The 12,079-nt window shown below is 40.1% G+C and overlaps 1 protein-coding gene across 1 annotated transcript in view; it reads right to left on the bottom strand.

The window, feature by feature from the left end:
- LOC125748709 (brain acid soluble protein 1 homolog) overlaps positions 1-11,397 on the bottom strand; it is a 30,780-nt gene extending 19,383 nt beyond the window's left edge. Inside the window, exon 1 of the mRNA XM_049025207.1 lies at positions 11,197-11,397. The gene's annotated coding sequence lies outside the window, so the exon portion shown is untranslated. The remainder of the gene's footprint in view (positions 1-11,196) is intronic.
- Between the last annotated feature and the right edge of the window lie 682 nt (positions 11,398-12,079).

Here is a 12,079-nt window from a genome sequence, read left to right as displayed (position 1 = left end):
GTACACCACAGTCCTACCTTGAACAGATGTATGGACAAATGTTCAAATACATTTACAGGGTGGTGGGCTTCTGCTAGACACTATGGGCTTCTCAAGCAAGCTGTTAATTAGGGCTTTGGCTGCAGGAGTCCAGGAATCTGTGGACAGATGGTCGGATTTGTCTTCTGGGCTCTCAGGATATCAATCCCTCCTCATGTAGGGGGCTGGTTTTACAAGCAATGCGGTGACAGCTATGCATTTTTCCCATCATTTGAGAAGGTAGCTGGAAGATTAATGTGGTCAGTGATGAGGCAAGAAAATGTCCCTCCGTAAGGAATATCCTTATTATAATTATTGTATGGTAAAGATTACAACACATTGTACTTTTCATAGCAGACACTTTTATCCAAAGTGACAAATATTTTTTGAGAAAGTAGGTTCAGCCAGAGCAGTTGGGGTGGAGGACCTTACTCAAGAGCACAGTTGTGAAATCACTCTGTCAGTCATGGGATTTGAACCAGTGACCTTCTGATCAGATACAGCATCCTAGCCTACTGAGCACTTGCTAACCCAATCACCCATGGTGCAAACTCAAGCCTCAGTAGATCTTGCTCCAGAAGTGTGTTTTAATGAAAAATACCATTCTCTATATGCTGATGAATATGTACATACTTTCCTGTTTATTTTATTTGGATTCTTTAGATCTTACCTTGTGGGGTGTTTCATTACAGTGTTTCCAAAAAGACCCCAACAGAATAAGTCCTTCCTCAAATGGCCAGTGTTTCACTAAGAACTGAAAAATATCTTAGAGCAACAAGTCATTATGTGTTACTCAATGCATCGGAGTTCTCCTGTAACACATTTACAGTATAAAAAGTAGATGCTTTCTGTTGATTGTATGTTTATTATACTGTATATGAAGTATTACAATGCTAACAAGAAACTACAGAATAGAGTTTCAGCTAATGGCATTAATCCCAATCATGGGTTTAGTTCTATTACGGGCTCAGTAGATGGCGCTGATGCCTCACACCTCCCGAGTTTGGGTTTCTGCCCCAATGAGTATATGTGCATGTGCCCTGCACTGGCCTGGCATCTCACCCAAGGTGTATCTACGCCATGTGCTCTACAGTTCCTGGGACAGGCTCCAGGCCTCTCTGTAACCCTGACCAGGGTAAGGGCTCCAGCATGGATGGGTGGTTGGCAATTCCATATGCTATTGGATAGTGGAGGGGGGGCTCTGCAGGCTAGGACTCTGTGTGTATAGTCAGGAGGTCACCATATCAAATTCCAGTGGATTGCAGAGTGATTTTACTATTGGGCCCCTGAGCAAGGCCCTTAACCACAACTGCTGCAGGGGCCCACTGACCCTGCTTTCTCAATTGTGCGTGGGCTACTGGCCCACAGTGGATGATAGTGCCCATGCATGTGCCCTGTGGTGGCCCACGGCCTTGTGCCCTTTGGTGTCTGGGATACATTCCAGCTCCCCCCACACCCATCACACATAGACAAACACTTAAACACAGCCCTGACTGGAATAAGCTATTGGAAAGCGGATAAATATAGTGGAGTTATGCATCAAAGGTAAATAATACTAATGTCCCTAATAAGGAGGGAGTTACTGCCTGAGAATATAATAAACTTGTACTGACAGGTACTTCTGAGTATTGTTGCCTGTCATTTGATACATTGCCACATCAGTGTCCAGTGCTGTGCTGCTTGCAATGATTTCTGACACAAGTATTCAGTGGATATAAGCAAATTAGTTCAGCCCTTAAGACTCTGAGGTTTGCATGGTGAAGGTGTTATAGATGATTCAGTCTAAGAGACAGTACTGGGAGACCAGTAAACGGGGGTGGAAAACTGGAAAGGAAAACAACCAGTTTACTGGTGCCCAATGCAAATGCTCATATACTGCTTGTAATCAAGAATTAACACCTAACACATTTAACATATCCGTGTATTGTTTGAAGTATTTATATTTTCAAGATTATTTTAGTTTATGCATGGTTTTAATAGGAACATTTCTTAATTAATAAATGTGTATATTTATTACATAAAAATAATAACTAAGAAAATTAATTTTTTTACTATATTATATTCTATATACAAATATATGTATTCAACAGCCTAATAAAAACGAAGTAGCTCCAAACATGCATAATTTCCATCTTGTGCAAATATTATATATAAAATATGCGATTTGAATACATACCTGTATATGCTTGTCACTGATACTTAAATACTTAAAGTATATATTCTTGGTTTAGACATAGTAATGGCAATCTTATGGATAGGATGGTAGTGTAAATATGGATAGTAAGAAAGTAAGTGATAGATTAGTACCATAATGTAAATTAACCAGTGTTAACATTTTTCATCTATATAATGTGCGAAACATTCCAGTAGCAGTATTTACCATGAAATTTATAAATGAGCACGTACTCACATAGACAGCAGAGTATATTTAAATGAAGAATGGACCCAAATACATATATGTCCAGAGATGAATATGCATGGAATTATCACTATGTAAATGAAGGTAAGGTCATCATACTTGCAGTTTGTTCTAAATGTCTTTTGTTTGTTTGTTACCATCACTCTCCTCTGCTTCCTGCTGGTTTCTCGTAACTCGTAAGTCATGGTTTCTCATTATTCATGGAAGTGCAGTGGAAGGAGCCTGACCGGCCACAGCATCAAGATCCGTTGCTGTATATTGATCCTAATTTTTGTGAGATGAACTTTAGAAAACACACCAGAGCAGATACAGCCGAGGAAAAAAATTAAGAGACCACAGCACAATTTTTTGTTTCACTCATTTCTGTTTATGCATCTGTGAATAATATATATATATATATATATTTGCAAACTGCAGTCTAGTTCTTCTCTGTTTCACATTAATGAAGGGCTTCTTCCTTGCTTTATGGAACTTCAGTCCTGCTTCTACGAGCCTGATACACACTGTCCTAGCTGTGCACTTCACACCTGCACTTAATGTTTCCCAATCCTTTTGAAGGTCACTTGATGGCCTCCTCTGATTCATGAGAATCTGTCAGATACGTTAACAGTCATCTCTAGCGTTAGAAAGTTGCTTCCACCCTTTACCTGGCAGGTTTCTGGTCGTTCCCAGTGTCTCCTGCTTCACCTTATTCTTCTGTACTGCTGTCTTAGAAATCGTGAACCTGGAAGCAACCTGCTGCTCAGCACAGCCTTCTGCCTGCAGAATCATGATTAAACTGAGATTTAAAAATGTAGATTTTTTTGAGGCTGTACGCAAAATGACCTGATAAAGAATGACTCTGGGTGTAATGTAGGCAGTACTGCAGGGTGTGTAAAGAGCAGTGTTTCTCAACCTGCTCCTTGGGGACCCCCCCAGACAGTCCACATATTTGCTCCCTAAAAGCTCCCTACCGGTGTAGTGCAGACTGATGCTATACAGTATATCAGAAGCACAACTGCAAAAAGATCCCGACTAATTGCAAATGCTATTTTAAGTCTGCACATCGGTGGACAGAAAGCTACTCAGTAACAAAGCAGACTGGTACACAAACTAGTCGAGTAAAAGCAAAGCAAAAGTAACTGTGAATGTGACTAAAATCTTATGAGAGACATTCAAAATAATTTGCCGAAAGAGGTGTGCAAGTCCCCAAAATAGACTCTTAAACATTCTGAATACAGTAAAACAAAATCTTTCTGTAAAATCTGTATAGATTTTCAGGGTATATGTTTGGGAATGCATGGAGCAGAGGAGCAGGTCTTGTATATGTATGTATATATACTATTTCTTATTTTAGACACTGTTAAGGTTGTATAAATAACATGAGGGTATACGTCTGGGGAGCAGAGAGGAGAGTGAACAGGCCTCCCGATCCGAGAATTCGCTCACTGGGAATGTCGAGACCTCTGACAAAAGTCCATATGCCAGTTCCAAGAGAAACACAGAGGTAAGATGTCAGGAGCCTGTGCATCCAACTCATGGATAAGAAAATAAAGGCAATAACCAAAAGCGCTTCATTACCATTTTAATATCCTCCAGATCTATTTCATGTTTTGCCCTTCCTCCAATTTCTACAATTCAATATTTTAGTAAAGTATCTGCTATGATCAGAAATCAAAGAAACTCAAACACAGATCTGATTTGGTTAACAAATTGTTCTGTCGTGGGCTATTTACACACACATTACCCTCATGTGACACCTTCCCATTTGCCCAGGGTGATAAATAATTCATATTGTAATTTTGAAGCTTAAGGGCAAATCTTAAACGCTCCTCCAGGATTTCAGCTTGTCTGGTTACTTATCCAGTTTATTAATGCCGTTCTTGACCTATGAAAGAAAATAGTCACACTGCAGTAACAGAGAATGATAAGAGAAATGAATTTGCAAAGTGGGAGAGAGAGAAAAAAAAATCCCTTTTCTAGGTCACTGCTCAAATCTCATGCAAATGGCCAAGCTACCCACTGACCACCCTACCCTAACCCCTGGGGAATTACAGATTTCTGGCCTACATGGTATTGTTGGCTGAAAGCTCAAATACTACAGCCCTGACACTCATGAGCTATGAAGTTTTGGCCTCGATGTTTCATACTGTTGCAAGTTTATGGCATTACAGCTAGGTAGTAATCGCTATCTTTCGGATTTCTCCTTTTGGTGTTCCTCGTTAAGGGGTCTGTTTTGCTGTTGCTTCACTGATGCACTATAGTCTTCTTATTAATCCTTGTGAGTTATTGAAACTGATCTTATTTTCATTTCACGTCTGTCTCGGTGTCCCCTGTATGAATCAGAGTTCAAGCAAGTTTGATTTAAGAAATGCAAATGCAACAATCAGCTCTCTCGGTGATTCAGTAAAGTTCACTAATATTGAAATTGGCTTCCAGTTCAGTTGACTGACTGCGGAAATCTGAAATATTTAGTCGAACTTCTGATTGGCATGAACCGTAAATTTCTTTAATGCCTTTAAACTAAAGGACTGATTGGCCGGTAGCAATTTTAACCTGGAATATACTTTTGGCTTGGGGCAGGTAAAGAACATTTTTATATATGAGCAATTTCAATAATATGCTGATGAGAACTTTATCTCCACATGAGATATGTCAAGTGTAGTATTAAAAAACTGACTGAGTTGAACATATTTAGCTATTGTAAGAGCAATTATTATCATATACATTTGCATTCAAAAAAATTAAAATAGTGTCAGGAAAAATAATTTAAAAATTGCTCAGTCATAACATTATGAATATTTATCATGCAGTCAGTCTGTATAGAGCAAGGACAGATATGAATCTCAAAATATGGAGACAAAATTAGAAAGTGTAATTTGACTAGATGCACTCTACAAGAAGATGCAGTAATGCCAGACCTGTTCAGTAGGTGTCTCCACATAACCTCTACCAATGACGCTGACTTACCTCCCATGGTAAAAGAGATGGATGACTTAGAATGTGTGTTGGTATATAATGCACACGGCAGGAACAGGCTCCAAGGAGTACAATACGTTCTGCCTGCTAGCAGTGTACTGCTCTCCATGTCTTCTACTTCATCAAAATAACATGACTAATCTGCAACTCACATGGTTATTATACAGCTATTCTGCTCTCCGTGTTGTACTGAGCTGTTGTCTGCTGACTCGCGGGCATCCTGTCAGCTTTAATGAGTCTGACCATTTTAACCCGACCTCTCTCATTAAAAAGTGTTGCATCCACCAGAGGTGGAGATTTCAGGTCCAGAGAGTACAAATCCAGACCGGGATTTTGTTTCAACTAACCAGTCAAGCATAAAGAGTTACAGTCACAGAGTGCTCAACTGGCCGGTTGAAATAAAATCCTGGTCTGGATTTGTACTCTCTGGACCTGAAATCTCCACCTCTGGCATCCACAGAAATGCCCCCAGCTGGGTGGTTTTGTTCATCTGACCATTGTCTGTAAACTACAAAGACTGTAGTATGTTAAAAAGCAGTTATGCCTGAGATGCTGGAACGATCTGGCACCAACAATCACATCACTTTTAAAATATATGTGTGTGTGCGTATGACACACTTCCCTTTACTCCTGTGCACAAATAAATTCAATTCAATTCATGCTGCAGATTTTAAGTAGAATGTTTCAGAGTGTGATGCTTGCAATTAACTGCCACCATTAACAACACAGGAATAATAGACTTCCTAGTGATAATGAGAGAATTAAATCGCAGTCTGATTAAAGCTTTGGACTATGATCTTGAGCTTTTATTGATCTTTGAAACAGAGCTGGAACATTGAGTCAATCCCCGTCCATGTGTTAGTAAGTCAGACAGCAGCATATTGCTGGTCACCACCACTCACAGATCAATGCACCAGTAAATTAAACTGTAAGTGTTTGTTAAGTAAAAATCTATTTTTTGGACATAGGTGTCATTTGCCCAATAGCTGTCTTTTACTGAACAGAATATATGTATTTGCCGAACTTCTGTGATTATACACTTGTCTTAATACTATTATTTTATTTTATTATTTGGTCAATACACAGACTAATTGTGCAAATCTTTAACTCACTCCTGAAAAAAGTGTCACTGAGTGGGAATCAACAGCAATACGGTATAAATATTAAAAGCAGAGAAGTGATATTTTGTAACTTCAATGTTCCCCATAGCCTTAGAGATTTGTGGCTGTCAAGTTTCATTTCTACGGTTTAGGTGAACTGGTGTCTCTCACTTTCTCTCCTGTCAGCCCAGTCCTCAGAGACCCCCAGACAGTCCAGTTTTTTTGCTCACTCCCAGCTCCCAGTGCATCTAAACCAGGTATTTATTGTTCTTGATCTTTGATTTGTTCTTGATTGTGTGGTTCAGGTTTTCTGGGAGGGAGTAAAATGTGTCCTGTCCTAGTGTCCCCGGGATTGGGTTGAGAAACACCTGTTTGTGCCCTGTGATGGAATGAGACCATCTCAGTTTATGTTATAATGTAACAATAAATCCTGGTATCACTATGTGAAAAATAATGGCCACACTTGCTATTGCGTACGCAATATTGATTAAGTCCGATTACAAACGGTTTCCGTGCCAGTCCAGGGAGGGTGTATGTTTGAACTGTTCCCCAAGGATATTGGCGGCCATTTTTGAGCATGGTCACACTCTTACAGGTATTCTAAAAGCCCACAGCCATGGAGGGTGACCTCACAGACAGAGCGAAACGCTGGCCAGTGCGAGGGGAAGCAATGGCATTTCAGTTTGGCTGCTTTCTGTGTTTCTTTTTCCAGAGAGCTCCACTAGACACGTCAGAGGACAAATGCACATAGTGATCCAATGGGGCTCAAGCTGCCGATTTATTATTTTTTGGCTGGTCAGCTGTCCGGTTACAGAAAGACAGGTTGACATTGAAGGGAAAAGCATTAGAAGGTCCCCGTTCTGCCTCGCCGCATGGAATTATTTTTTATAATTTATATGAATTGCAACAATTATGCTAATAAGTTTGATTAATGCATGTTATTTCCACCACAAAGAACACCCATGAGGTTCTCCAGCTAATGAATGATTCTTGTTATATTGCTTCTATGTGAATTATATTTACAGGAAAATATTTCGTACGTCACCCATTATAAGGATGACGCCTAATTTTCCATTGCATTCCAGATGAGTTTAAAGTACCGTGATTAACTTCTCTTCCCCTTGTCGTCTTCATTGCTTTGCACGCTACTCAACCTTGAAAATATAATTGCGGACACAAAAGAGTCAAGAGGCTTGTTTTTCATTTCACGCTGAGGACAGATTTCTTGTCGGCCCCAAGGATTATATCCATTTATCAATAAATGATGGACTATTAAGTTCACAAGGATTTAAATTCCAAACACTTGTCATATGGACTGGATGACAGGTCTCTTGGGGGACTTCTGTAGATTAACATACTGTTCCAACAAAACCTGAAAATGCGGAAGAAGGTTCCGTTGGAATAGCGTAGTACTGGAGGAATGGATCCTTAATCAGCCCCAAGGCTGAGCTGCTCTATCAGACATTAATCACTGCCAAGCAAACTATTTGTCTGATTAGGGCTTAGCTTTGTAAAACAGCAAACAAAATGGAGGTCAAACAAGGACCCAGGACATAATCCTATTAAAAAGCAGCATTAATGTATTATGTTATACGCCACACATCTAAAGAAAACACACATCTAATCATATGGCGTTCGCTCCCTTTGCTTATACATTTTACTTATTTAGCGGATGCTTCTACCCAAAGTGACAACCATTCATTTTTGTGAATTCACAGTCTGCAATCGGGGGATAGAACCATGAAATCACTCGGCCGAACTTGGGATCTGGACCAGCAACCTTCCGATCACAGGTACAGCATCCCAGGCCAAAGACACCCCTCCCTCTAATAAAGATCGGCAATTAACATGCAGGTTTGTTGTCATAAAGCTATATAGTCAGAGTTTCATTTACACTGTGGACAGCCAAGTAGGTTCTAACTCTGGCATCGATTGATATGACTGAACACATTAACAGAATCTTGGATCTTGTTAGTAGCCTACAGCTGGATTATTGTTTTTCTCCTGCCTCCTGGTCGATCGCTCACTGTTCAGAGTCACTTCGCTGTGCTGTTAATTTCCTGATGGTCCTTGTCTGCATAAAAGGTCATGACCTTTAAAAGTTAACGGCGCTGTGTTAAATGAGCTATGACCAGGAAACCCTCAGGTCAGTCTTTCAGGGAGCCAACAGACAGCTAGCCAGTTACTATGTCCTCATGTACTCTCCTGTAACTCAGACGTACTGGGAGCACTTGTGAGGAAAATCTCTAAAACAACCTTTAGTTAGCTTGAACTCTTCCATCGAGGGAATGTAGATTCTTGGAAAAACATGGCAGGGACCCAAATACTACAAAGAGGCACAATGGGCTTTTCTGTTTGTTTCGAATAATAAATGTCATTCGAGTGGCTTTCTGTCAGCATGTACACTGTGCTATCTGACACTCCACTTCCTCAATAAGAAGCAACAGTGGAGTAGTTTCCATAAAATGAACTACATCCATCACTTTGAGAAGCAAAGATAGTAAGTGATCTCCTTTCCTTCAACAGACTCGTCACAGTTATCTTGACGGTTCTGGAACTACAGTCTAATCCACTTATATCTTCTTGTTTTTCGCTATGCATTATGGAACAGCTAAAATAAGACGGATAAAATCTTGTACCCACTTTTGTCGATTTGCCTGCCTCAGCTTCATTTAGACTGATGCCAAATCAATCTGCCAAACGTCCATTTCAGTAACTAACTGTCCAATGGCATTTGATCATTTTTCCCATTCATCCTTCATTAATTACATCTTTGGATCTGTCTCAGCATAAGATTACAAGAGAAGTCATACTGGGGCACGGAGTGCATTACGCCTAGTTCATACTTGACACTTTCCGCGTGCGCTTTCGGTCTGGGGGGCGGTTGTCCTATGGATGCGGATGGTTGCGATCTCACTGTTCCGCTCCAGACCACCATCGTCGGCGAAACTTCTACCTTTTATTATTACCAGGAACGACAATACGGTTTTATGAAAGGGGGAGTAAGCCTTCTACTTGGGTGTAACACCCTATTTAAACTAATTATATACAACACAGTTATTTGTTTATTTATTATCCTTTCGCAGACATTTTTCCCCAAACAATGCTCAGAGTCTGTGTCCTAATTCGGCATTTAAAAGACTCATCTATGCTGCTGCAGCAGCTTAATGAAATTAAAACGCCGGCTTCCTTACTCACGCTACTAAAAAGGCGGCGGTTTCTTAAAGGGACACGCAAGTACCTAAAACTGCAGTTCCGCCCCACCGATGACCACGCTTTGACTTCACATCCCAGCCAAAGAATTGTAATACGGGAGCTTGTTCGTGCTAGCTTCCTGCAGATTTAAAGCCAAGGTTCTCGCATCTTGGCAACCATATTACTGGGACTTTCGGGAGGCAGGATGGCCGTTAAGCATAACCTCAGATGCGAATCTGAACTGCCGCAGAATTCATTTACTGCATTGTGAAATTAACGTAGTACTCCTCATGTGGTGGACTGCATGACCTAATTTTTACCATTATGCGTTTACAAAATCCGGGTTTTTAGACGATGCGCGTACTTAACATGTAACGTATGCATTGCTCAATGAAAGCGCTGATTGCTTAAAATTGGCTTTCTTATCGAATGATCAAGGGACAATAGAGTACCGTTGCCTCCGTCTGTAATGTAATGAAATACATGACTCTCCCACACCCTTCTCCGACTGCGCATGTGCAGTGGCCGAACAAAGGCTCCGGCACGCTGGCGAGCCCCATTCATTGCCGGTGCGGACGTGCGGTGGGTGGATGGATGGATGTGTAATAACAGGACGAGTGCCAGGTGTGAGCGCTTTTCATCGCTCCAGTATTAAACGTTATATTTTAATTAAGATATTTAAAAATAATAACGACAATAAACCAATGGAAAGACACTTATGATCTCCACGTTATATAATACCTGTTTTAAAATGAATCATGCTTCCTCTCGACCGCTTAATGCACATGGACAGCATAATGTCTACATTATAGATTTCAAACAATGGCATCGTTTTGTCGTTTGCGTTTCCTGTAAAGTTTAAGAATTATTACCATGAATAAATCTGGGAGGAGATTCGAGAGTAATCATATAGGAAAAAAAAACAAATGACTATGTCTAATATTAATTTTTGCTCGATAAGCCCAAAAAAGCAGACCTGAGACATTAATTGATTTTTAAATACACACAATGTCGAAATTCAGCTTTATATCATCTATCCATTTTTCTCTCAGAATATCGTTAATAATAGTTCAGCGCTTCGCCTGAAGGAGAGCTGTGCAGTTATCTCTGAATCTGAATATTTTCTCCATCCACAGTCATCTAAACTAGATATTTCGATGTATTACACGAATTAAAGTCTTGCATTTCTGGACGGAAGTTGAGCTTTTTGATTGTGCGTCCGCATCAATTTTATATCTGCATGTAAGGCTGTGATAACTATTACCATTCTGAATTCCATGTAATTAAATAAATACAAATATACACAAGCATAGTTCTCTTTAGATAATATAATTCTACCTATACACCTGTATGCAAATAAACCTCATTTATGCCATTTTTTGTTATAGCCGTCTATACCAAATAGGGTTATATTGGAAAGTCTAAGAGACCATAATTAAGAAATTAGCTGATTTTGAGCAAAAATTATGAAATAACGTATTAGTAAAAAAATAGCTAGAGACTCACCGTTTTTCGGCAAACGAGATGAAGCGCGATCTGCTTGAATAGCGGTTTGTTAGGTGCTGTATGCGCTCGCCGGTGCTACCAAGGCAGTGCAGTGAGCAGCGCTCCTCGCATCTCCCACCGCCGCACGGAAAGGAGCGCGCATCCCACTCATCGGCGCATATATGGCCGGGACCAAGAGGGCGCTTCACTGCCCTTGATTTTGGCGAGATGCAACCATGCGTTGATTTATGTTTTAGCCGGTCTTTTTAAAGCGCTGTACGAATGCAGCGTCCTTAAGGACTGTCTGAAAGATAAAACGCGGTATGAATATCTGATTAACAACTTAGCTTTTTAAGGATTTGTGCCTTTTGTTCCAATGACTAGGAATGCATTTTTTTTCATATAATAAAGATGGGGATGCATTTTTCTTGACATGGCCGCTGATACAGAACTAACGCATAAAACATCTACTATATAACACGACACAGTGCAGGAAATAATGTTTTTGAGAAGGCCATTTTCTGATTAATGTTTAAAAGTCTTTCTGTATCCACGTTTGAAAAACCAACACATATTTCGCTTGCACCTTTTTGTAACCGTCATTTCACTATATCTGTGATACATTGATTTTGGTGATTAATAGACGTATTTTTTAGTAGAATGCATGCCTGTAAAGTACTATAAGCATGTATAGTTGTAAACTGTACGTCAAATTACGTGATTTCTATCAAGGAAACGTGCCAAACATGTTCAGGTCAGTTACTGCAATGGAATTAATTAAGTGACGGGAAGCTAAAAACGGTAACTGCGGAGAGGTTCGGCTTGGATTTCTCTAATGCAGAATCGGTTGGTCTCACTTTCCACCATTTCATATTGCGTGTAGAGCTACATCCAGAATCATCCA

The sequence above is a fragment of the Brienomyrus brachyistius genome, chromosome 1 (assembly GCF_023856365.1).
Source record: "Brienomyrus brachyistius isolate T26 chromosome 1, BBRACH_0.4, whole genome shotgun sequence".
NCBI lineage: Eukaryota > Metazoa > Chordata > Actinopteri > Osteoglossiformes > Mormyridae > Brienomyrus > Brienomyrus brachyistius.
The sequence above is the reverse complement of the archived record's forward strand: the minus strand, read 5'-3'. Positions and strand labels throughout refer to the sequence as shown.